General features: G+C 41.1%; 1 protein-coding gene across 7 annotated transcripts in view; it reads left to right on the top strand.

The window, feature by feature from the left end:
* The window catches only part of MEIS1 (Meis homeobox 1), a 138,792-nt gene that overhangs the window by 29,542 nt on the left and 84,746 nt on the right, over nt 1-24,504 (top strand). The window lies entirely within an intron of this gene.

Raw genomic sequence — 24,504 nt, 5'->3', positions numbered from 1 at the left:
AGCTGCCTAGCTGCCTGTCACCTGGCCACCTCCATAAAACAGGGTCAGTGAATGGACTGAGATTAGAGAAGTAGATTAGACATTCGAATGTGTGGAAATAGCATGCCACTAATACCCTGCTCTGCAAATAAAAAAGTGTTATTATTACTTACCTTTAGAGGCTTTTCAAGAGATGATGAAGAAACACCCACTAGGATTCCAACTGAACAATGTCTTAAGATACCTAGAAGGCAGTGGGCCTTTTAGAAACCCATGCCGGGCTTCCCTCTTCACTGGGTTGAAGCCATTTTTCTGGATTTACTTATTTGAATCTCTTAAGTGCTTGGCTTCGTGGCAAAGTCAGACTAAAGGGAATTAGGATGAAATGGGAAGAATCCAGATCAATTTCTTCTGTGTGGTTCTTGGAATGCACATACCTGTATGTGTATTTGGGTGTCCATGGATGTGCACGTCTGCCTATAACAGGTAGGAGATAAAGTTTAAACATAAAGTTAAGCTTCAGCAATAAGGTGAATGAGGATTTAGATGTCTTGTACTGCTTTTGATGGGAGCTACTGCAGGGGATTTTTGTGTTCAATTCATGCAACCAAAGAGAGTATTCTCTCTCTGAGTATAAAAAGATGGCTTTATTGAAGTTGACTGAGCCCACAGTAGGTACATACTTTAAAATCCGGTTTTATGATCATGTTTCACTGGAGTGCTGTTACCCAACAAAAGAATTTTGTTTTCTAACCGAACTGGGCTATACCAATTAAAATTGCAAAGTCTACAATGAATTGAACACGATTAATTTGACAACAGAAACAGAAAAGTTCTTTTTTGGGGGGAGGGGTGGCAGATGTATGCTATTTGGACTGGGAATAACTTCTACGCATAGAATTTTAAGCATTTGAGATATTTTATTGTTCAGAGAAAAGTTGCTGATTTCATCACAACTGTAAGTCTAGCAAAAATGGAGCCTGGAAGAGTAAACTGGTTCAGAGCTGAGGCAGAAACTGGTAACCTCTGACCTCTGCCTTTTACTGGAAAACGATATGCAGCATAAATCCACGGGGCCTATTTCCTTTCAAGTGTGTGTATGTATATGTTATGGTGTTGCTGTTCACAGCACTATAGTTAAGATGAGGTCAGCATTTCCATATAAAGCCCTACTTTTAGAATTCAGCTTGCACCAAGAGTTTTCAGAAAGGTGTAAATGGACTCTCAATTCTTTTTCCTGTACTCCAGAGTTGCTACATGGGGTCATAGCCTAGTGTTTTGTTTGTCTGTTTGTTTTTCTTTTTCATGTCTTGCTTTTTAAGACTACCATCAGGAGGGTAGTTTGGCTGCTACTTTGAAGGCTTGTAAACTGCTGAAATGCATTTGTTTAAAATGGAAACATGAGTTTTCTTAAACATCATCTGATAAAAGGGCTTTCAGAGGGCAAATGCCCCACCCCAGTTCTTCCCCTCTGACCTGTCGGAACAAGGAATCAGGAATTTCTCAGTTTCCTTTCTCCTTCAACACGTGTTCTCTAAAGGCCAGTTTAATAGTGAATGTGACTGTAAGCCGTGTACCCTTCACATTACTAGGGTTTTCCACTTACATCGTTCCTCTTTCTGTTTTTCATATAAGACCACCACCTCGTTTTTCTTTTTAAAGCATTTTCATATAAATAGTCTCATTGGAATGACCTCAATTGAACCTGCCTAAAACAACTCTGGTGGCAGATAAAACACGTCTAGCCCCATTTGACAGAGGAGGGACAGAAGCTGTGGATAAGCTGAGCGATTTGTTGAAGCCCTGGTGCAGCATCAGGCCTAAAATTTCAGTTTCCTGATTATTTATATAAGATTCTTCTCGTCATGCCCTCTTTCCGTCGAAGAAGGAAAGTCACTTACTTCCATGGTGATCATGGGGAAGATTTCGGTGCTGATTCCCCCCCAACGGCTCCCCACCAGCTGGACCACAGAGGTAGTAGGAGTCACACCTTCCGTCCCCCCTGCCCCTCCCCGCACTGCCCTCTCCTGGGCAGTGCGATTTATTCCCTGCTAAATGCAGAATGATGCCTGCAAGTGTTGCTGTAACAACTTCGGTGCATTTCCATGCCAACCACAATGCTTCTCAACTCTTTTTTTTTCATCCCTGGGACCTGTGGAGCTGGGTCTTTGTGTAGCCTTCGGATTAGCTGTGCGCAGTGGCTTTTCCGTGTTCTCCTGTCTGCCTTTTCTGGCAGGCATGGATGTGTAAGCCGTGCCAGCATTTGGCCTGTAGTGCATGTCCTAAATAGTTATTTACACAGTTTGAGTCCATTTTAGTCAACTGGGTAAATAACAGCCCTCTTCAAAAGATTTATAAATCCATAAATATGTCTTTATACATACCCCATAGACAGAAATAACTCAATCTGTCAAGAACATATCCAAAGAGGTGTTTCCCTCACAGATGGGAGTAATACATATTTTAAAACTTCCTCTACTGTATTATTTGTACTGCATTTCTTTTTTCCTCATTCCTTTTCAATGTTTGCCACTTCATTATGGCACCCCGGGTACAAAAAAAAAGAAATCCCCTAGGCTTTTGGTCGTCTGTCAAATAACCTTGTCTGTGGTACAAGGTAGGCATGTAACAGGCTCTGTCCTGTTCTTTTGGACTTTCAAAGTAAAGCAAAGAAAATCGGTCATCCAGGAAATTTGTAATGTTCTGACAGATTTCAAAATACGGTAACAGTTCCTAGTTAGGGTTCCAGCAATTTGGGGGATTTTTGAGCGCCTGATGATTTGCCAAATGAGTGGCTTTTGTGGTTGATAGAGTGGTTTAGTCCACATTTTTACCTAAGCATAAAAAAATAAAGTACAAAATCCAACCCTGGGCATTCTGAAGAGAATATACATGAAGTATGTAATCAAGAAAATGCGAAAGATATTATTATTATTCAGGGATTTGATGTTTATTCATGATTTACATAATGTATCTCTCCCCCAACTCAAATTATTTATCACGGCAACTCTTCTTATGGCATCTACATTCATTTCATAGTAACACTTGTGGCCCCCTGCAGGAAATCGATTCTTTAATAGCAAAGCGCCTTTAAATGGGCATTTAAAAGGAAGGCCTAACATCTGTGTTTGGTTGGGGATTCTGCTGCTGCGGCTGGGACATTGATTTTGTCTACTCTTTAACTTCCTCAAAGCACTTCCAAAGATATGAGATTGGATTCTTATTTTCTCACTGTCAATGATTTGCTATCTTCCCATTTCAGAAGAGAGAAAAGTAAAGCTCGGAAATATTGAAGTGAGTCACCGTGAGAGTCACCTCCGGATCTTGGTCTCTTGCCTTTGTAACTACTTTAGGATGGGGTGTTTTCAGGACCCCCAAGCAGAGTCTCATAAGATGAGGTGCACATTGGCAGATACTGGGCTCTTTCATGTGTCCCGTTTATCCTACTGTGTGTGGTTGCCCTACTGACCAGAATCAGGGTCTATTCTAGGAAGCGTGTGGTCTGGACAGACAGAACACCAAGCAAATCTGGTGCCTTTCCTCACCGGATTTGTACTCCCCCCCAGGAGGGCTGCCGCAGACACTGTATAACCCATAAGCAGCCTTAGCTGTGCTTGACCACATTTTGAGTTTGGGCACGTCTCCGTTTTGGGTTGAAAGTCAAGAGAGACGAATACATGATAGTAATAAAATAATAAAATAGCACATTACGGGCTGTCAGTCAGTGTAGGTATTTCATCCCTCACTTTGTAGAGGAGGTCACAGAGATTCAGAGAGGCTGAGAGACTTACCCAAAGTCACATACTGGTTGGTGGTACAGTAGGGACTTGAACCCATACCGTCTGACTCCAGAGCCCAAGCTCCTATTTGATGTGATACTGAAGTGTGACTAAGAATGGGAAACAGATCATTCGAGGGCCATTCTTTCTGTTATCAATTCAGGGACTCTTCCCCCGGTGTCTGCACTGGGCCTGGCACTCCGCTCTGTAACAGTGACAGAGCTGTGAATAAAACAGAATCAGCATTAGCCTCAAGGGGGTTCTACTCTGCCGGGGACTGAGAATCCAGCTTTGTGTGCTAAGTAGAATGATGATCGAGCTCTTTACAGAGGAGCAGGATGATTGATATGATTAATCTGTATTATGTATTAAGAGCCTCTACCATTTCACTCATTCTAAAATTTATTGAATTGAGAAGAGGAGCCTAGAAAACAAGTAAAGACATTTCTCTTGCAGAACGATTCCCACTTCAAGCTCATCTCGTTTTCCTCTTTTGTGACGATAAAGAAAAAGTCTTATTTCTACATAGAAAATTGATGTGAAACATTTCAGCCCTAAAGGACTTCACTGGTCTCTAGAACTTCTAAAACGCACTTATGAACTTCTTTCGGGGCCAGGACTCAGATCAACAATAGTATCTTTGCTCCCACTAAAAAAAAAAAAAAAAAAAGCAAAACCAGCATGTTTCTGTAAAGAGGAACAATTGCAAAGCATTTGCTATTTCTTTATAATAAAATGTATCAGTAGTTGCCAGTACCTCCCACTGTCCCGTCCCCTCCATGCCAGCTTTTGTAGGAGTTCAGGCAACCTATAGGCAGAAGACAACTCCATTTATTATTGAAGGGAATCTCGAGGCAGTCGTTTCAGACCTGTGAAGCCAGCAGGCAGAGCTGGGTGAGAGGGAGGTAGGGAAGGGCCACATTTTGTTCCAGATGACTAAGCAACGATTTATATACCCGCTCCGTTTTTTTACATGAAGAAGAAAAGTAATAACAGCCCAAACCCAGGCATTTGAAACAGTCAGCTGTCTGATGAATAATGGGATAGGTGGGAAGGAGCTCTCTGATTGGATGTCTTAATGAGCAATTTCGCACAGAGTTTGGGCTGCTGTTCCCCTTGACCTTTGCCCTTTATTGACCAAACTGACACTTCATTTTTCACATACTTCCAATTATGTCTCGGCTTAAGTGTTGCCCTCCCTCCTTTATTTCTTTCCTATGGACAACTTGAGGGTAGTTGAGGCCACAGAAGATATTTTAATTTGAAAAACTACCGTAACAACTCAGGTTTAGGATACAATCTGTAATCTGCAGTTTTTCAGATGAAGACACAAAGTGAATACTGCTTGTTTTGAAACAGTTCTCTGTCTTTTTATTTTAAAATCTCAACTTATTTTAAAAACAAAATGTTCATAATAACCTAAGAACCCTGAAAATGAAGAAAAATGTTTAAAAACTAGGGTTTTTTTTCATTTCATTTGTCTGTTGGTCAGAGTGACTTGAATGATTTTATATTTGTTCACACTTACCTCTTAAGCCTTGTTCTTCTCTGGGAACTTCTTTTATTTCAATGGCACTAGAATGCATATTGAAAAATATGCTTTGGTGAGAAGAGAAAAGTAAAATATAATTGTGACCACAGGCCTTAGCCCTTGGGCCACTGCAGCCCTGTGTGGTACTTGAGTTACATTTAATGTTGTATTCAGATTAAAGTGTGGTCTTTGCTTGCAGTGGCAGGCAGAATAGGAAAATGATCTCCTGATGGGAAAAGTCAGGTGTAAAAAAGAAAGGGGAAGTAATTACACGCTGCAAATCCATGTTATCCAAAGGTCCATATTATTAACTTATCAAACATGTTGAATTAGATGTATGGACAAAGAATTGTTTTCCCAAGAACACCCCATACTCCAGTCACCTTACCTTTTATTGACTCATCAAATGTGAGTAACCGTTTTCTGTTCTCCATTTGCTTGACTTCTAGCATCATGAAAGCAGATCGTCTTAAAACAAAGAAAAATAACTTCATCATCTAAAAGTCATAACTGTTTATTTAAGGGCATGAACTTGGCCATGAGTGTTTTCACAGAAAGTGTGTCTTCTCACTATTAGGCAGCCTCACTAGTAAACCTGGTCATTGCTTTTCATCTTAAACAACTGAAAAATTCATTTGAAATTATTTACTCCCGGATAGATTTCCCTCGAACGCAGAAGTATTTGTCTCAAGTAGATGAAGTGTTACCTACTTTATTATGTAGCCCTCTGGCATATCCATGGCATATTTTTACTATAATATGGTAATAAAAGAATGTAAAAGGCAGACAAAGGTTCTATCTTTTTCTGTAAGGTGACCTCTGTTACCAAGTAACTGCTTTACTTATGAGCTTATTAAAAACTCAAAAAATGAGCTTTTCATACTTCACAGGCATTGATGTGAAAATGAGCTGTCCTGTGAGTAGTTTTCTTGATCATTTTTAGAACAATTGATTAGCCAAAGAGCTCCTGTCGTTAGTTGACATTGACTGATAGCAATTTGTCACAAGCTCTGAAGGTCAGCTAGACAGTTGGAGTTTCAGCCTGCCTTTGATTGACCTTTACAGAGTCCATCCTCATGTGACTGGGTTTGAATGGGTCTGACCCTCGATTGGAAAAGACAGGGTATTAGTCAGCAGGATCATTTCGTATATTTTCTGTTGATTGCTCATTTTTATTTATGTGTGAACTCAAGGTCTGGATAGCTTATCAAATTTTATACTCTAGTTTTTGAAACTTAAGAGGTGTGATATTTGTTAAGTATGGCCTTAAAACCACAATTCTGTTTTCCCTCTGGTTTGCAATATTACGGTGGACTTGGTATGTGATGTAGACTTTGCTGCCGACACTTGCCATTGTCACCTGTGCAGATACTGGGGTTTTGTTGCCTGTGATGGATTGGAACTTTGTTCTTGTTGTGATTGTTTCTTAAGAGATACCGACTCCAGTGTGGCTTGTAGGACTTCTGAAATTATACCCCAGTTCTCTGACTTTCCTAGAATTAATGACATCAGTCTCTCAAGAATCCTGTGATAGTTTAAAAAATGAGTGGTAAAGAATTCTATGAATAATGATGTTATGTCAATTCATCAGGAAGTCCTACAGCCAGAAGGTATGAAAACTTTTTAGAAAGGTATCTTCTTTTCAGTTTCACTCAGTCTGCTGTAAATTAGAGAAAGCTTTTCTGGCTATAACAACATTGGCCTTTCAGCGAGAGTGGGATGTATTTTCTACTGTAGTGGACCTGGAAGTTAATGGTTCATAATGCTTAGTTCTTTCTTTCCAAAACCGTTAAGTATTTTTCAAAAGCACATCTCGTGTAGAAGAATATATTCCACACTCGTATTAATAACATGCATTTTACTGCCTTATGTAAATAATAAAAATGGTGACCTGAGCTTTAAAAACCCAGATCCTACTGTGTAATGATTTAATTCAGTTTCCAAATAAGGCCTTTCTTTTCTCTTATTCTCTCTCACCGTCCCTTCTTCTCTTGATTCTGCATTGGGTTTTAAACTATAAGCAATAACTTGTTTTTCAGGTCCATCCTCCTAGGCATCCCAGAGCCACTGCACAACTGAAACATGTGTTTCAGTTTCTACCCAGGAAAATAAACCAGGAGAGAATCCCTTGTCCCCAGTGGTGGATTCTTCACAGGGTGTCATTCTTGGCAAGGCAGAAGTGAGGAAGTTAATTTTAGGGAAGCATCCATTTAATACAGCCCAAGGAGATAAAAAGAGTTTAGAATTATAATCACTTCTGCAGATGAGCCAAAATATGATCACAAGTTGTATTTAAGGAGGGAAATAGAAATTTATGCATTCTAGTCAAGTCATCAAAAATGGATTAAGCACTTACTGTGTGGAAGGTGTGCTGTGTGAGGCTATAAAAATGAGTAGGTCATAGTATTTGCCCTCAGGAAGTTCGTGTGTGCTCTCAAGAGCATCAAGCATATGCAAGTGAAATATTTGCTAAATGCTGAATATTCTTAGGGAGCTGTGAGTGTGTTTATTTCACAACACACCAATGACCCAGACACAGTGAACTCTGTGGTCAAGGCTGTTGACTGAAACACAGAGCGGGTAGGATTTGGCTTAACTTGCAGAGGGACACCTCTACCTTGGTCCTCTGACTGCCATATAAGTTCAGCATCTCTGGGCCCTATGAGGCCACTGTAGGGAACTTGGTTCAGTTTTCCCGTGTGGCCACCCGGGGCCTTTGCTGTTTGAACTAGTGGGGTCATCATTGCTTTGTCCACCTTTAGTCACGTGGCTGCTGACTCATACTGATCTTCTTCAGGGGACCTTGACGTTTTCTGGGGGGAGGGGACCCCTTTGGCAATTTGGTGAAGTCAATGGATACCTTGTCAGAGTAATATTTTTATTAACACACAAAATAAAATACATAAGATTGTAAGGGAGACTAATTATATTGAAATCCAGTTATCAAAATATTTTATTTTTATAAATAAATAAATTTATTTATTTATTTATTTATTTATTTATGGCTGCGTTGGGTCTTCATTGCTGTGCGCGGGCTTTCTCTAGTTGTGGTGAGTGCGGGCTACTCTTTGTTGTGGTGCGAGGGCTTCTCATTGCGGTGGCTTCTCTTGTTGCGGAGCATGGGCTCTAGGCACGCGGGCTTCAGTAGTTGTGGTGCGCAGGCTCAGTAGTTGTGGCTCACGGGCTTAGTTGCACCGTGGCATGTGGGATCTTCCCAGACCAGGGATCAAACCCGTGTCCCCTGCATTGGCAGGCGGATTCTTAACCACTGCGCCACCAGGGACGTCCTAACAAAGTATTTTGAAAAACAAATCGTAATATAGTGATATAAGTGCCTCGTTTTAATATGCATTAAATAACAAGGTCTAGCAATAATTCTATTGTCTATCACGTTTTTGAAATAGTGATGAATGTAAATGGTGTCTTAAGATATTTGTAACAACTGTATTGTAGTATGTGAATATGATTTCCATGGGTGACAAAGTCACAGGTCCTACTAATAGTTCTGTGGTTTCTTACTTACCTAGATACACACTTGAAGTAAATGCTAATTGCAGTTAGAGGTTAGTGAGAATAAAAGGTTAATTTCTTTTTCCCTTCCAAGTACTTGGATCTTATAAATTCTAACCATAGATCCCCTTGTAGGGGGAGGGTCTATGTAGTCCAGGTTAAAAACTTCTAAACTAATTTGTGTCATCTGCAGGAAGTATTCTGTGAGCCCCCAGATTGGAGGAAGTGATCCTCTTCTATGTTGTCAGGGTATCCTGTGTTTTATCATTTCTCATATATTGAAACGAGCCATTCATGCTTCAGCCTCCCCAGGATGCCCCCTGGGAAGGGACTACGTCTTCTTCGTCTTTAACTCTCCTGTGCCCAGCATAGTTATGACACGTGGCCACTGATGGGTAATTATTTATTGAAGAGGGTTGGGAACCCTCTCATGCTTTCAAACTGTGATTACACTACATTCCCTCAGGACTGATTTCTTTTGGGTGCCAGATGGCTAATCTCACATGGTAATCTCTGTCAAAATGTAAATAGATACGTAGGTCTTGTCTGTTCCCACCCGCAGAAAGGCGTTTTAACCGGGGCACTTCAAGGAAAGATTCGGCAGGTAGCTCTTTCAGAAGTTGGTGGTAGATGGGTTTGGGGATGTACCTTAAGTCACGGCATCCACATAGTTGCTGGTTCTGCCTACTCCTACACTTGGGTTCCATCCTCTGGCCCTGAATGAGCTTCCAGTAGGGGATGGGTGGGGACTGGCTACAGCATTTCAGTATCTTTTGAGGGATCTTAGGGTCGAGGTTAAGGATGAATTACAGGAGTAACTGTGCCACCCTGGGAGGATGCTTTTATGTCCTGTGCTGTTCCCAGCAGCAGACATGGTTCCATCCCCTGGGATGTGATATTTAGCTCTGCTCCTGAATTTATCTCTCTCCCTCATGACTGCTAGCACTAATTAAGGATAGTGGTGGAGGTTTTGGCTGTTGGCCTAGCAAAAACTAAACCAAACAGTAAATTTATGCCAAGCGTTTTCCTTAAAAAGAGGTGGGCGTTGTCTACCTCTTACATTGATTGGTCCCAGAAGTGTAGTTGATAAGTTGGGTTTTGCTCAAGTGTCTGGCTTTGTGGATTAGTTCAGTCTTGCAGATAATTTTCTGTAATTACTTAACCTAAAAGCATTCTGTTTGATTAGTACAATTAGCTTTAGCCTTCCCCCATTTACCAATATCAACCCGTATGCATTCCTAGACGAAGCTTATTTTATTTCCTAACAAAGAATGGAAGAGGTAGAACTGCCTTCTACTTATTCCCATATCAGGAGAAAAAGAGAACATGACCTTACCTAGAAAATCTTAAATTTTCTTCAAAATCGTATATTTTTAAGAAAGGGGGAATTGAAGAGTGAATGCAGAAAACATTGAATTTGCCAATAGGCTTGTGGATAGATTATTAACACTTAATCAGTTCTCTCTCTTTAAACATTTCATTTGTTTTAGTTTGACTCTTTCCTTGAGTGCCCCTATTACAATGCATCTGTGAGAGCAGGACAGCACCTTATACCTTGTGCCCTTTTGTACTCTGATACCTTAGGAGAAAAAGGATATATCTTAATCTTACAATGCTTTTACATATGTTCCTTTCCTTTCTATGAAAGGATTTAAGGAAATTAGCAAAAGTATACAATAGGATTCAAATGAAGTAGATGAAGATATCAGAATGAAAGGAAAATAAAGGAGAAGTCAGTCTTAAGGGTAGTAAGGAACAGTATGAATTATAGGATCATGTCCAGTTGCTAGAAGTAGGCAGTTAATTTGGCTCTGAGCTTCCTAGCAGCCAAAATGAAGAGTGAAATATAATTAGTTACAAGTTTTAGAGCATCCATGGAAGTGTTGCTCAGAAGAATCCCTTTGGCAGGCATTAGGACCCACACGTGCTCACCCAGGGAATCCAGTGAGATGGCATAGGCTGACATCCTAACAACACCTGTAGGGCTCCTCTACATTCCCCTCAGCTCCTAGCGCAGTGCTGCAAATAGAGTAAGTACCAGATAAATATTTGATTGATTTGTTCGGATGTCTGGATTTATATTCAGCCCATTCGCACTTTCACTCCTTGGTATCTAAGCTTGTCTTGATTTCCGTAGTCGAAACAGATGACAGCCTGTCTTCCTATGCGCCACAGTGCTGATCATTTCGCGATGCCATGAGACCTTTTCCCACTTTTCCACCTCCTTCTTCTGACCATTTCATGGTGAGCCAACTCCATTCTTTTTTCCCTGTACCTGGGGCTTGGGATGCAGGCAAGAATGCTCTTGTCCTTCTCGTTATTATCCTCTGAAACAGGGTTAATGGAGCCAGAGAGATTCAGATAAGTGATGGTGAAAAGGGAGATGTTGAGGGACTGGGGTGGGATACCGGGATGGGAAGATTCAGGGGCCACGGTCTTTAACAATGGAAGTTCCGATGGAATATGATTTCAACCTATAAAATAAGAGCAGACTGTGTGTTGTGAATATTTGGATTACCAAGCACTCAGAACATCTCCTTGTGTGAAAGGAATTCTTTTAGTGCCAATAAAAGGTATTGTTTCGGGACTTCCCTGGTGACGCAGTGGTTAAGAATCCGCCTGCCAATCCAGGGGACATGGGTTCGATCCCTGGTCCGGGAAGATCCCACATGCCACGGGGCAACTAAGCCCGAGAGCCACAACTACTGAGCCCACGTGCCACAACTACTGAAGCCCGCGAGCCTAGAGCCCATGCTCTGCAACAAGAGAAGCCACTGCAGTGAGAAGCCCGTGCACCTCAATGAAGAGTAGCCCCCGCTCGCTGCAACTAGAGAAAGCCCGCGCACAGCAACGAAGACCCAACGCAGCCAAAAATAAATAAATAAAATTTTAAAAAAAGGTATGATTTGATACTGTGCATTTTAAGCTGATGAGAGGAATACTCCCAAAAGTAGAAAAGGTGAAGACAGAAATAGCCCCATTCACTAACTTACTGAGTACTAATTGAATGTCCACTATGTAGTAGCCCATTGCTAGATGTGAGACTTGAGAGTGAAAGAGGCTATTCCTGGCATCAAGAAGCTGACAGTCCTGTGGCAGAGCAGACAGTTCACACATGGTAGGTTAAGTCTCATGATTCAGTGGGCTCAGTGTAATTTGGAAGCAGAGGAACAGCACCTAACAAACTGGTAAAGATGCAGCGACTGCCTCCCCCCCATCCTTCCACAGCAGGCATCCTTAGTAGATCACGGTGCACTTTCTCGCTGAGCTTGAATGGGACTTGGATGTGGGTCCTTCTCGGCACAGCACTCCAGGCAACTACTACCGCATCCCCCAGAGTTAGCCCTGGAAGCAATCTGCTTTCATTCCCAATCTCCTAGCCAGCTCTCCCAAGGAAACTTGGGGAACTTGATAGAAACTTGGGGAACTTGATAGCAACTTGGGATGGATGGAGAAGTAGAAGGGCATGCGAGGCACAGAAATTAGTTTGTGTAGAGGCGTGAAGGAGAGAGAAAGCATGACACTCCCGAGGCTTCCCGTATACCTCAGTGTGAGCAGAGAACATGGGAAAGGAAGAGTCTGAGGTGAGGCCAAGAGGTAACAGGGCCAGACCACGAAGGATCATAGATGTCATCTTAGGGAGCTGGGAGTGTGTTGGGAGTTGGGGAGCCACTGAAAACGTTAGAGTTGTGTCCTGGTCAGATCCGAGTGAAGGAGGGATGGGTGGGGAGGAAGCTGGGACCAGCGCTGCTACTCTTTAGAAAGGCTGAGCGCGCGGACTGGGGCCGGGGAGGAAGCTGCAGAGGAAAGCTTTGGAGGAGGAGACTGGACCAGACTGAGGGGTGCGGGCATGGTGGGGTTCAGAAGGGCCTGGAAACAAGCCAGGTCTCAGAACACTGCTTTCTAGACCACAGGTCCCTTCTGGCACGCTCACTGTCTTCTGAGGGTAGCCTCCCAAAGGTGGGCTGGTCACTGCTGGCTCTGGCTTCTCCTCCACACCCAGGCTGGACACTCTTCCCACCCTCTCCGAGGGTGGCCCGCTAAAGCCCGGCCACCACCCTCTGCCGCCCCGCTTTCCCGCGGAGAAGGTTCTGGCTCCATGGTGACTAGGGGCTGCGCGGAAAGGAAGAGGCCAGCCAAGCTATCATGGGAATCTGGTGACTCACTTCATCAGTTTACTATTCTGAACGTGAGGTGACTTCCCCCCTTGCTTGACAACTGATGGATGAGCGTTTCCTGAGTATCTGCAGAGTAGATGCTTTGTTTCATGGGCCCTCGTGTTCATGGACTCCCAGTGGGTCCTGATCCTGCCTTCCCACTTCCCAGGCGGCTAATTTCTCTTTGTATGTAGAATCTTCAAATTACCTGCCAGACTTAATCAACTCCAGGAGGAAAATATTATACTCTTGCGCCTGCAGATACAACTCTGGTTCCTTCCACTTTTTGCCTGAACGTTAAAGAATGAAGGATACTTCTTTATACTGAAACAGTATTTTCTTGACTCACAACACTTTCACCTCGTACTTAATATGTCTACATTGAAAGGTGTCTTTTAAAATAGTATACTTCATTTTGTGTGTCAGTTTTCACCTTCTTTCCCAGGATGTGGGTTTGTGTATTTTTAGAAGGATTGTCCTTTACTTCGTTTCCAGATGCCCTGAGGCTCTTTTCATTTTTTAAGGTTTTTTTAAAAATATCTTTAATGGAGTATAATTGTTCTACAATGTTGTGTTAGTTTCTGCTGTATAACAAAGTGAATCAGCTATATGTACACATATATCCCCATATCCCCTCCCTCTTGAGTCTCCCTTCCACCCTTCCTATCCACCCCTCTAGGTCGTCACAAAGCACCGAGCTGATCTCCTTGTGCTATGCGGCTGCTTCCCACTAGCCATCCATTTTACACTTGGTAGTGTATATATGTGAATGCCACTCTCCCTGATGCTCTTGATAGGAAAGGAGTCAGCTTCAGAAAATATTAATTGCTCCACTAAATGATGGAATGTTAATAAAAGCTACATAGCAAGAAGTAGAAGCATTCCTTTAAGCTTCCTTAAGCTTATTTTTCATAACTGAAGTGGAGGCAGTAGGCTTGTGTTATGTGGGTCAGAATCATCATCCTAGATCGTGGCCGTGGTCCTTAGATTTAGTTTCCATATTTCAAATGGAGGCAGTAGGTGTAATGTGTCTTACTTTGCAGCTGGAACAGATTCTATTTTTAATCTGTAAGTTGAATGTGGCAAGGAGCCATGTGCTGCCCAGATCCAAATGCATAACTCCTGTTGCTATCAGTGAGTTTCTTGATGGATTGGAAAGAAGTATTTATTCCAAATATCTCTCTGACTCTGTAGAATTAAACATGCTGAACAAAACCTAGCACTTTTCAAGTTAAAGCGAAGTGTTTTCTCGAGTAACAACCATGCTGGCTTAAAGGAATCATGCAACAATCCCAAATGGACACACACACACATAACCGTAGAATTGGTTTTCAGGCAGAGAGAGGCAACTGGGCTCAGGATCCTGGGTGGCAGACAGAGTAAAGGACATGGCTGTATTGATACACAAAATTGCCTTTAAACAGAAGAGATAAGGGGAGAAAACCTTTTCTTTGGATGGTGCTCTGCTCATGGGAATGCACACATTATTGTTGGTGAGCAATTCTAGCAAAAGCCCTCCTGTACTTCCTCATTCTTATTACCCAGTGGTGGGAATGGTATGGCAATGTTTGCTTAGAATTGACTGGTGTTTGCATCTGTAAATAAATGTACTCAAATCATAATTGTTATAACAGGATTGCTTGATTACCTGGCAGTCGCCTTGTTCTGAGATAGCTTTTGGATCACCTGTTCGTTGGGAACATTTGACAGACCTATGTTTATTACCCAATTGAATGTCAGTAGCAATTGCAGCTAAAGATAAACAAAAATGCAAGTACTTGTTGACCTTGACTTTTTTCCACAAGAGATTGGACTTGATGGCTCTATTGCTGTTGAGCTGATAAGGGTTATAAACAGTAGTTTAAGGAAAATGTTTTATTCCCAGAGGAAAATACCCTATTTGCTGTGGGAAATGGCAATAGCCATGTATACCCTTTGCCAGATTCCCTTAATTCACCTTTATTTGGCCTGTGGGAAAAGGATATGGGTGTGGGGGGGGATTTTTTATGGCTTTAATATACATTTGCATAGATTGTTATAAATTGTGAATGGTGTAGTCAGCAGATTACATACAATTTTAGAAGAAGCCAATGAAGTTTCTGTGATTTATGATATTTAGTAATATGATTTCTTTGTAAACTATCACGTTAATATAATATTGTGTTTCAGAGATGCAGAGCTTGTAAAAATGCAACCTGGTGCCCAAATGCTCTTTCAGATTCTAATTAAAAACATAAAAATATTGTTGGTTAGTAATCTCACTAGGGGCAAAGAGAGAGAAAATGAACCTGGTGAATATATTGACATGGGACACTATGAAAGGACACTGGGGGATGTGGCAATCAGCACTTTTCTTTGGGCACAAGTCTTATTAAGTTCCAGATTTGAATCAAGACACTTTGGGCCATTAAGGATTCCCCATTTCTTGGTGAGGCATAAAGCCTCGGTGACTTGTCCTATTTGCTCTTTAAAATCCCACTGCATTTTCCTTTTGAGAAGAGGTGCTTTGGCTCAATGCCACTAGCTGCAACATTTGCTCTTAAAATGTTGTTTTGATGCATAGTGTAGTGATGGCTGAATTGATTTCTGTGCATAAACGGTGGCCTAGATTCTTGCCCTGTGGAAATCCGTGGAATTAAGAGCTGTAGGTTCCCGGAGTGATAAGAGGTAAGCAAATGATTAGATATGCATGCAGGGAAAAAAATAGAGATGCTTGTAGAATGGAAATAAGAGTCTATATAATTTGCAAGTTTAATGTAAATGTAAGCCACTAATACAACTAATAATTTAATGCTAATAGGTGAGAGTAAGTAAATGTAATTCTAATCATTTCCTGTTTGGTGTGTTCTCAAAGAATCCTGAGCAAAAATATACTGTATTGAAATATTTTCCCGGCTACCCAGGATGAAAGGCTGGTCTGCTGACAGCTGTGGCCCTTATGAGACCTCTGGGATACTGGTAGCTCAAATTTCTTTCTAGATAAAGTTGTGGGACAGTTTGAGATTGCAGAATCTTAGCCAGAATTTCTTGCAGAGATGTTTAGAACACTGGGCTAGTGGATTTGATCCCACAGACATACCAGCTGAGATCTCGTCCAACATGCCCTTTTAAAAAGTCACTGGTATTATTTAATAATACAGAATATATTTTTCTAAATATATTCTAAGTATTTGACCTTTTGCTCCATTTGTCAAAGTACGGATGTCCTGGTGAAGATATCTCGGATAAGTTTTGGATACACTTTTGTGAGAACAGGCCCTTTGAATGAAATTTTAAAATATATGGAAAGAAGGCCATGCCATCGGTAACTAGCAGGGAATTTTGTGCTGTCTTTAAGGAAACAACAATGGCAGAGCCGAAGAGTTCCCTTCTGCCCCTCTGGTCCTCTTTGCTAGGCCCCATTTCTTTATCTGTGAATTTCTTGGGAGAATCCCTGCTTGCTGACTTCCAATTTTCCATGAAACTTCTGTGAAGAACAGTGGAAATCTTTGCAATGACAGATGCCACTGCGGATTATTATGATGTCCATTACCTGGTGGATGAAATTAGGAAGTTTATTTCTGACATGGCACAAACCCTTCCCTGTGACAGAAAGACTGTAACCTAGAATCTTTGTAAAAAAAAAAAAAACAAAAAAAACCGCATCCTTAGGATTACTGGTGATTCTCTGGTTGATACATTAGAAATGCACAGAGGCGAGTCTGTGCCTGGGGGGGTCCCGGTCCCTGGCCACAGGAGGGACCAGGCACTCTCCGCTCAGGCTCCTCTGGGCTGCATGAAGGGCGCTTTCTACATCCCTCCTCGTAGTCACTGAAGGATGTGGCAAGGACATGAATTGTGTGTTGCTGGCTCTCTGTCCTGCTGCTAGGAAAGACTTCTGCGTTTATCTGCATTTTTCTGAGCACCAGTCGGCTGTGTAGCCGCCACCCAGGCCACTTTGTGGGAAAGCTTTCTTTATGGTGGGTGACGTGGCATTTCTTGTCACTTCCTCAAATTCCTTCCCGCTGCCTATCAGCGTCGCTCTGGACTTATCTGGGTTGAGCTTCAGCCAGCCAGAGCTAATCCTGGTTCCTATTTCAGAGGGGCAGAGTGACAGCAATGACACTGCCATTTCTTGGCTTGTGACCTGGGGTGCTGGTGGGGGGGGGGAGCAGAGAAAAGAGGGGTACGAGAGTTGGGGGCCATTGGCTTGCTTTTCACACCTGATACCTTGAGGTTCCTCTTCCCTGCCATCACGCTTGCTCCTCCAAAAGGCTGACAATATTATTTATTTCGATATGCACTTGGATGTAACTTTTCCAACTGTAAGCTGAAGAAATAAAGGGCGTCTTTGCCTGAACTTGCTTTCATCCCATCCCTGAGGTCAGCCTCTCAGAGGAAGTCTTATGAATCGGGATTTAGAGGATCAGAGACAGATGGCTCTTTTGTTCTGATTTTCCATGATTTAACAAATATTTATTGAGCATCTACTATGGGTCACACACAATGCTGGGTGATGGGAAGGAGAAATCTTCTAACAAAGAGTGTATTTTTTTCTGGTTTTCAGTTTATGAAATGTGTCCGCCTATCTTAGTTTGTGAGCCTTGTACCACTAATCTTATAGCAGCGCAGCTCTCCACGTCTCCATTTTTTTTTTTTTTTTTTTTTAAGAACTCACCTAAGAAAGAGGCTATTTTTTTTTTAATTTTTATTTATTTATATTTTTATTTTTGGCTGTGTTGGGTCGTCGTTTCTGTGCGAGGGCTTTCTCTAGTTGCAGCAAGCGAGCGCCACTCTTCATCGCGGTGCGCGGGCCTCTCACTGTGGCGGCCTCTCTTGTTGTGGAGCACAAGCTCCAGACGCGCAGGCTCAGTAGTTGTGGCTCACGGGCCTAGTTGCTACGCAGCATGTGGGATCTTCCCAGACCAGGGCTCGAACCCTTGTCCCCTGCATTGGCAGGCAGATTCTCAACCGCTGCGCCACCAGGGAAGCCCATGTCTCTGTTTTATAGGTGAGAATTGCCTAAGGTCTCACAGGGTGTAAGTGGGAAATACCAGGACCAGAATCAGCCAGGTTTTTCAACTCCAACACCTCTCTTTTGTACCAGGTTAAGAAGTAACCTAATAACTGGAATCAATTTATTTCTGAAATGCATTCACCAGTTCTCTCACTGGGAAGAGAGGAGAGAGAATAAAATTAGGAAGGATCTTTAGAAGGAAGTGATCAGGCACTTATACTTCGTTCGTTCATTCATTCATTCATTCATTCACAGAGTACCAGGCACTGTACTAAATCCTGAGACAACAAAGATGAATAAGACCAATTCCTGCCCTCAGGGGATTTACAGTTCAGTGTTTGTTGCTCCCCTCACTTCTAAATTAAGAAATATCTGGGACAAACATATTTCCTGACGCTGTCCTTTTTAGGCGTTACCTACACTTTCGTCCAACTTGGTTGGTGCTCTTCACTAATTTTCAGCCTTGAGGCAGGTTCAGTATGTGATTAGATCTGAAGAAGATTGGTCTCTCCTCGTGGAAAAATGGCTTAAGTTTATATTCTTTGGGCAGAAGAACAACCTAAACACCTCTAACATGTGGGTAGTATTAACATCTACTTATTGGGTTGTTGGGAAGATGAAACAAGTTGGTACATAGAACTTAGAACAGTGCTTGGCACATAGCAAACATTATATATGTGTTAGCTGCTATCATCAGCACCATCATCATCATCAGCACCATCCTCCTCATCATTTGGGTTGTTTTTCTCTAAGAAAAAGAGAGACTCTGGTTAGTACTGGCACTGATTTCTGAGTGTGAGTGATGATGTAGTAGGGAATCGAGACTCTAGTACTATTCCCAAATGTGTCTTCACTTTACAGTGCAGAGTGTTTGTTTGCCCTTTTGTGTCAGGACAGAGAGCCCTCTAAACTCTGTGGGCCACTGAGATTTCCACCCGTACAAGACTACCTTCTGTTGTCCATCACTCTCAAATGTTTTGTCATATATCTGTCACTTTTACCATAGGAGTTGATGAGGAGGAAGTGACTGAGGAAGAAGAGACTTAGATTGCAGATGATACCTTTCTCACCTCAGGCCTTTGGTCCAGTTGATTCTTCTGAAACAACAGCTAGTATTTCTACACCACATATTAAGGTGTCTGTGAGAAAAAGAGGTTTGCAGTGTCAGTGAGGTGACATGTTGAGTGGCACATACCTTTTGCTGATGGTCAAATTGAGGTGGGTTCTGAGCTCTCCAAGGACCTGGGTGGAATTTCCTCACAGGAGCCCAGGTAGGATGGGAAGTGTATTTGCCCACTAAGACAATTTCTTCTAGCATCTCTGGTCTCATGTTGTCACATTAATCTTTGGCCTTTGATGAAACTATTGGGCAGTATCAGGCCTCTGAATTTCAGGATGCCTTGTTATCAGTAAAGTTTAAGATACAGGAAGATGTCTGTCATACAGAGTGAAGTAAGTCAGAAAGAGAAAAACAAATACCATATGCTAACACATATATATGGAATCTAAAAAAAAAAAAAATGTTTATGAAGAACCTAGGGGCAGGACAGGAATAAAGATGCAGACGTAGAGAATGGACTTAAGGACACAGGGAGGGGGAAGGGTAAGCTGGGACGAAGTAAGAGAGTGACACGGACATATATATACTACCAAATGTAAAGTAGATAGCTAGTGGGAAGCAGCCGCATAGCACAGGGAGATCAGCTCGGTGCTTTGTGACCACCTAGAGGGGTGGGATAGGGAGGGTGGGAGGGAGATGCAAGAGGGAGGAGATATGGGGATACATGTATATGTATAGCTGATTCACTTTGTTATAAAGCAGAAACTAACACACCATTGTAAAGCAATTATACTCCAATAAAGAAGTTAAAAAAAAAATACGGGAAGATAATCCTTCATATTATAGGTAAATTTCACCAAATATTATATGGAGCTTGAGGACTAGCTTTATAGCAACTGCAGTTGGTAAAATAAGGTTCCAAGCATCTCTTGCCTATTAATAGTGACTAGGAAAGGTTGAGTCTGGGAAGTTAAGGGGAGGCAGAACCAGATTTACAGGCAGGTCTTTATTTGTTTATAGCAAATCAGCTTTACTACTTCTTTCACCTACAAGTTACTGGTGGTGCTGACCGCCCACTTTCCCTCTCCCCCACCTCGTGTTTTATGTCTCTTCTTGCTCTTCTTTATATGTACCGTGTTGTAGCCTAGTTCTGATGAGACCATAGAGAGTCTGTTTCCTATTTTGACTATTTTAATTTGTTTCTATCCACTCTCTCATGACACACTAAGGTGCTTGAATATTTTTTTGAATTTTTTAAATTGAAGTATAGCTGACTTAAAATATCGTGTTAGTTTCAGGTATACCACAAAGTGATTCAGATACATTTATATATATATATATTTAAGATTATTTTCCATTATAGGTTGTTACAAGATATTGAATATAGTTCCCTGTGCTGTACTGTAGGTCTTTTTTGCTTATCTATTTTATGTACAATAGTTTGTATCTGTTAATCCCATACTCCTGATTTATCCCTCCCTGCCCCTTTCCCCTTTGGTAACCATAAGTTTGTTTTCTATGTCTATGAATCTGTTTCTGTTTTGTATATAGATTCATTTGTATTATTTTTTTACTTTTTTTTTTAATAATTCTTTATTTTATTTATTTATTTTTGGCTGTGTTGGGTCTTCGTTTCTGTGCGAGGGCTTTCTGTAGTTGCGGCGAGCGGGGGCCACTCTTCATCGCGGTGCGCGGGCCTCTCACTATCACGGCCTCTCGTTGCGGAGCACAGGCTCCAGATGCGCAGGCTCAGTAGTTGTGGCTCACAGGCCTAGTTGCTCCGCGGCATGTGGGATCTTCCCAGACCAGGGCTCGAACCCGTGTCCCCTGCACTGGCAGGCAGATTCTCAACCACTGCGCCACCAGAGAAGCCCCTGTATTATTTTTTAAATTCCACCTCTAAGTGATGTCATAATATTTGTCTTTCTCTGTCTGACTTACTGAGTTTTTGTTATTAGTTGGAAACCCATCCCTTTTCAAGAGAGTAGAGGTGGTTTCCTAAGAACCAACATGATCCTGTTCCTTTTAAAGAGAGGAATTTCTTACATGTGCGGTGCTGACTGTTCTGTTGTAGCACAGTACAGTGATGGTGTTCAGGGAGCCTCGCTCCAAAGCCAGGGATGTCACATAGAAAATGGAAAATACAGGGCAAGACTTGTGGCACATTGCATTGAGATTTTTTTTTCCCCACATATTATTTGTTAGCATTTTTTCCAATTTTTTATTAAGAATATTTTCATATGTACAGACAGATAAAATGAATGGTATAGCAAATACCCATAACTCACCATTCCCGTTCAACAGTTGTTAACATTGGCCATATTTGCTTTGTCTGTGTACACGGATACACGCACATATGTATATATGTTACTATATATTCCTCTTCAGTACAGTATAAAAAGAATATTTAAGGAACCATACATTTCTGAGATTTGGATACATCAGTGATACCTACATTCCCCCATCAAAGCACTGAGCTACTTATTTTGGCATCTTGGAAACAAATGATGAAATACCAGGAAAATACGTGACTCTGTATGAGGATCAGCTCATGGTGATCAATTGCTATTTTAAATGCTTGTGTATGTGCACTTCACGCTGGGAACTTTTAGGTGTCTTTCTATGAGGATGTAAGACAGACTGGGAAGCCCACTGTCCTTGGCGTGCTGGTGCTCAGGTGCCATCCCCACTGAACAGTTTGCGAGCCCTGTCGTCTGGGCTGGATGACTCATACAACCTCACTGGGATGGAATTTCTTCTGTAAATAAAAAAAAAAAAGAGCTGGGCTAGATAACTGAAGTGTTTTCCTTCAGTTCTGAAATAGTGAAATTCTAAGAACCAAGTTGAAATTTTGTGTACAAACTTAGAATGAAGAACTTCAATAAACATTTACATATAGATTGAAATTTATAGAAAGTCAGTCAATTCCACATAATTTCATGGTCAGTGAGGAGAAATTCTGAATCTAGGACTTAGTATTGGTAATAACAATAAAAAAGTACAGATCATCCCCAATATCTGAGTTTTCAGAGTATCTGGGTACAAGTCAGTGGCATAGATTTGATTCTTTTACAGACAGATGTAGCTGAAAAGGTCCAAATGCATATGGCTTTTTGATTAGATAGGGAATACGTAACTGCTTTATTTGGCTGTTACTGAAATTTCTAAGTGTTTTATTTAAATGGTTTTTTGATTTATTTAATGTTTTTATTTATTTAAATGTTTGCATTCTGCTCTCCCTCGCCCAGTGTACTTTTTCTATGTGGAGAGAAGGATGTGGGTTAGGAATGACTGAGACAAATGGATTAATGTGTTAGGTCAAGTGAAATATTGTCTTAGTTAAATCATGTTTGAGGTTGTCTTACAAGGTTTGGAGAGGATTTTCTCTCTTCTTTTTCCTCTGACAAAACGTATACATCTGAGAATAATATGAATCAGTCAAATATACAATGAGCTCTAGGGAAATTATTATTTTTTTCTCCTTTCAAGAAATGATGAAGAATTTTTTTTTTTATCTATTGATACAAATCAACTGACAGTATCAGCATTTGTTTGTTATCTTGGATTGAATCTGTTGTTAACAAGCTGAATACATCTGCCCCAGCACACAGTAATAGAAACTTCAGTCTGATAGCGGTTAGTGAAATTTCCAGCAAAATCTTCTTAGTATAACATCTGACCTAATAAACGGCATTAAAGTTGGGGAGGTAAAGGAGATAGAGGTGTTGCTATCCCTAATGTAAATATCTCTTTGCTGCTTACCTGCCAATCTTGGATTTCCTAAAGTTAATTCTTCCTAGAGTTTTTTGTTTTTAGCTATTTGATCAGAAGATTACACTCAACAGGCCAGCTAAAAGGGATGTATTTTTTTGAACCTCTTCCATTGTTTTTAAAATCATTGTTTGTATTGTAATCCTTTCAAAATGCTAGCCAGTAGCTGCTTTCCTGTTTAAAGAGTAAGGTCTTTCCACGGGCAGATCACCTTCGTTTAATCTTCTGAAAGTGCATACTTAATTCTTAGCAACAGTGCATTTTTAGCATCAAGAACGTATTACCAAGAAAAACTGAATCTCGTAAACAAGTAGAAAAATAAGCCTTAGTTGTCTAAGAAGGTAATTGCGTCTTGCTTTTGGAGCCTTATATATACATCCCACTTGGTACAATTAGCCTCTGTAAACATTTGAACTTCTTTGTAGTCGAAACATTATATATTTCAGGAAGCAGATGAAGGAAGGTTTTTCAGGTTGATTCCTAATATAGCTGGTTTACTTTTCATCGTTGGTGTTGCTTTGGGGTTTTATTGCATTAAAATGTATCTGTGATTGTTCATATAAACTTTCAACCAATTTGCTTAAATATTGGAAGCCGGCAGGATGTGGAACAAGCATGGCATTGTGGAGAATATCACCCTGGCCCGAGTCAAGGGTAGAATGCTGTGAAAGCATTGTGCTAATTTTAGCTTACAAAGAGGATGAAGATAAACTGCCTACCGCTAGTTTGCCATATGCTATCCTGGTGATAATATTCGAATGCAAAATATTCCATAGAGAGTCTTATTGTTTCAGTATGAGAAGCTTGGATAAGAGTTAAGCAAATTTCTGCTCAGTAAGTTTATAAGAAATAATGAAGTAAAACAATTCTCAAATGCAGGTAGATGAAATCTGCTCAATTTATTTTGGCTTTATTGACTTTCATGGGAGTTGACAGAATTAGTTTTGGTTTATATGTGATCCAATTTTATCTATTTTTCACATGTAAATCTTAAAAATCAATCTGAATAAATATTGATCTCTTTCAGAGAAGCAAAAATATAGTTGGGATTGCATAAAACTGCTTAAGAGACAGCATCGCTTGAAGTTCAATAAAGGAATAAAGCGACCTGTTCAACTGGTTTTAAAATAACACTTTAAAAAGCCTTTTTAAAAATGAAAAAGTCAAAATCCATTACCTTCCCGTATTTGGCAAATTCAGCGCCTACGAGTGTCTGACCTATTTATTTGTCACTGAGACCACTTCACAGTGAAGGGATTGTTAGTTCCTGAAAAACTGAGAAAAATCCAATGTGCATAGCGCATTTGCAGATGGAAACAGACTGTGTAGCCGGATTTGGAGGGTGGGTTGGCTGGAAGCTTTGTGTTAACAACTGGTGAAAAGCTTGACCTTTGTGTGACCTAGGTCAAACAAACCCCCGACTCAAGAGCTCTCCTTTGACATGGATACCTGTTTGGGGAAAGGGGCCAAAAAAGGGGGACGAAGATAAAATTATGTTCTGGACTTAGAAGCTTGCTTTTTAAAATGTCCTAGTTTGCTTGACTATTTGGGGACATAGTGTCCATCGTGGGGTGTCACAAAGGACCACAAATCTGTTTGTAAGTGTCAAAGGGAAAAGATGACCAGGAAACAATCTTTTTTTCTTTCTTTCTTTCATACAGGCAACACATAGGGTTTTTTCCCCTCACAATGCAATATGATCTGGGTCGTGATTCAGAGTT

This window comes from Balaenoptera borealis (assembly GCF_965194805.1).
Source record: "Balaenoptera borealis genome assembly, chromosome: 15".
In the NCBI taxonomy this organism is placed as follows: domain Eukaryota; kingdom Metazoa; phylum Chordata; class Mammalia; order Artiodactyla; family Balaenopteridae; genus Balaenoptera; species Balaenoptera borealis.
Note: the sequence above shows the minus strand (reverse complement) of the source record. Positions and strands in the feature narration are given on the sequence as shown.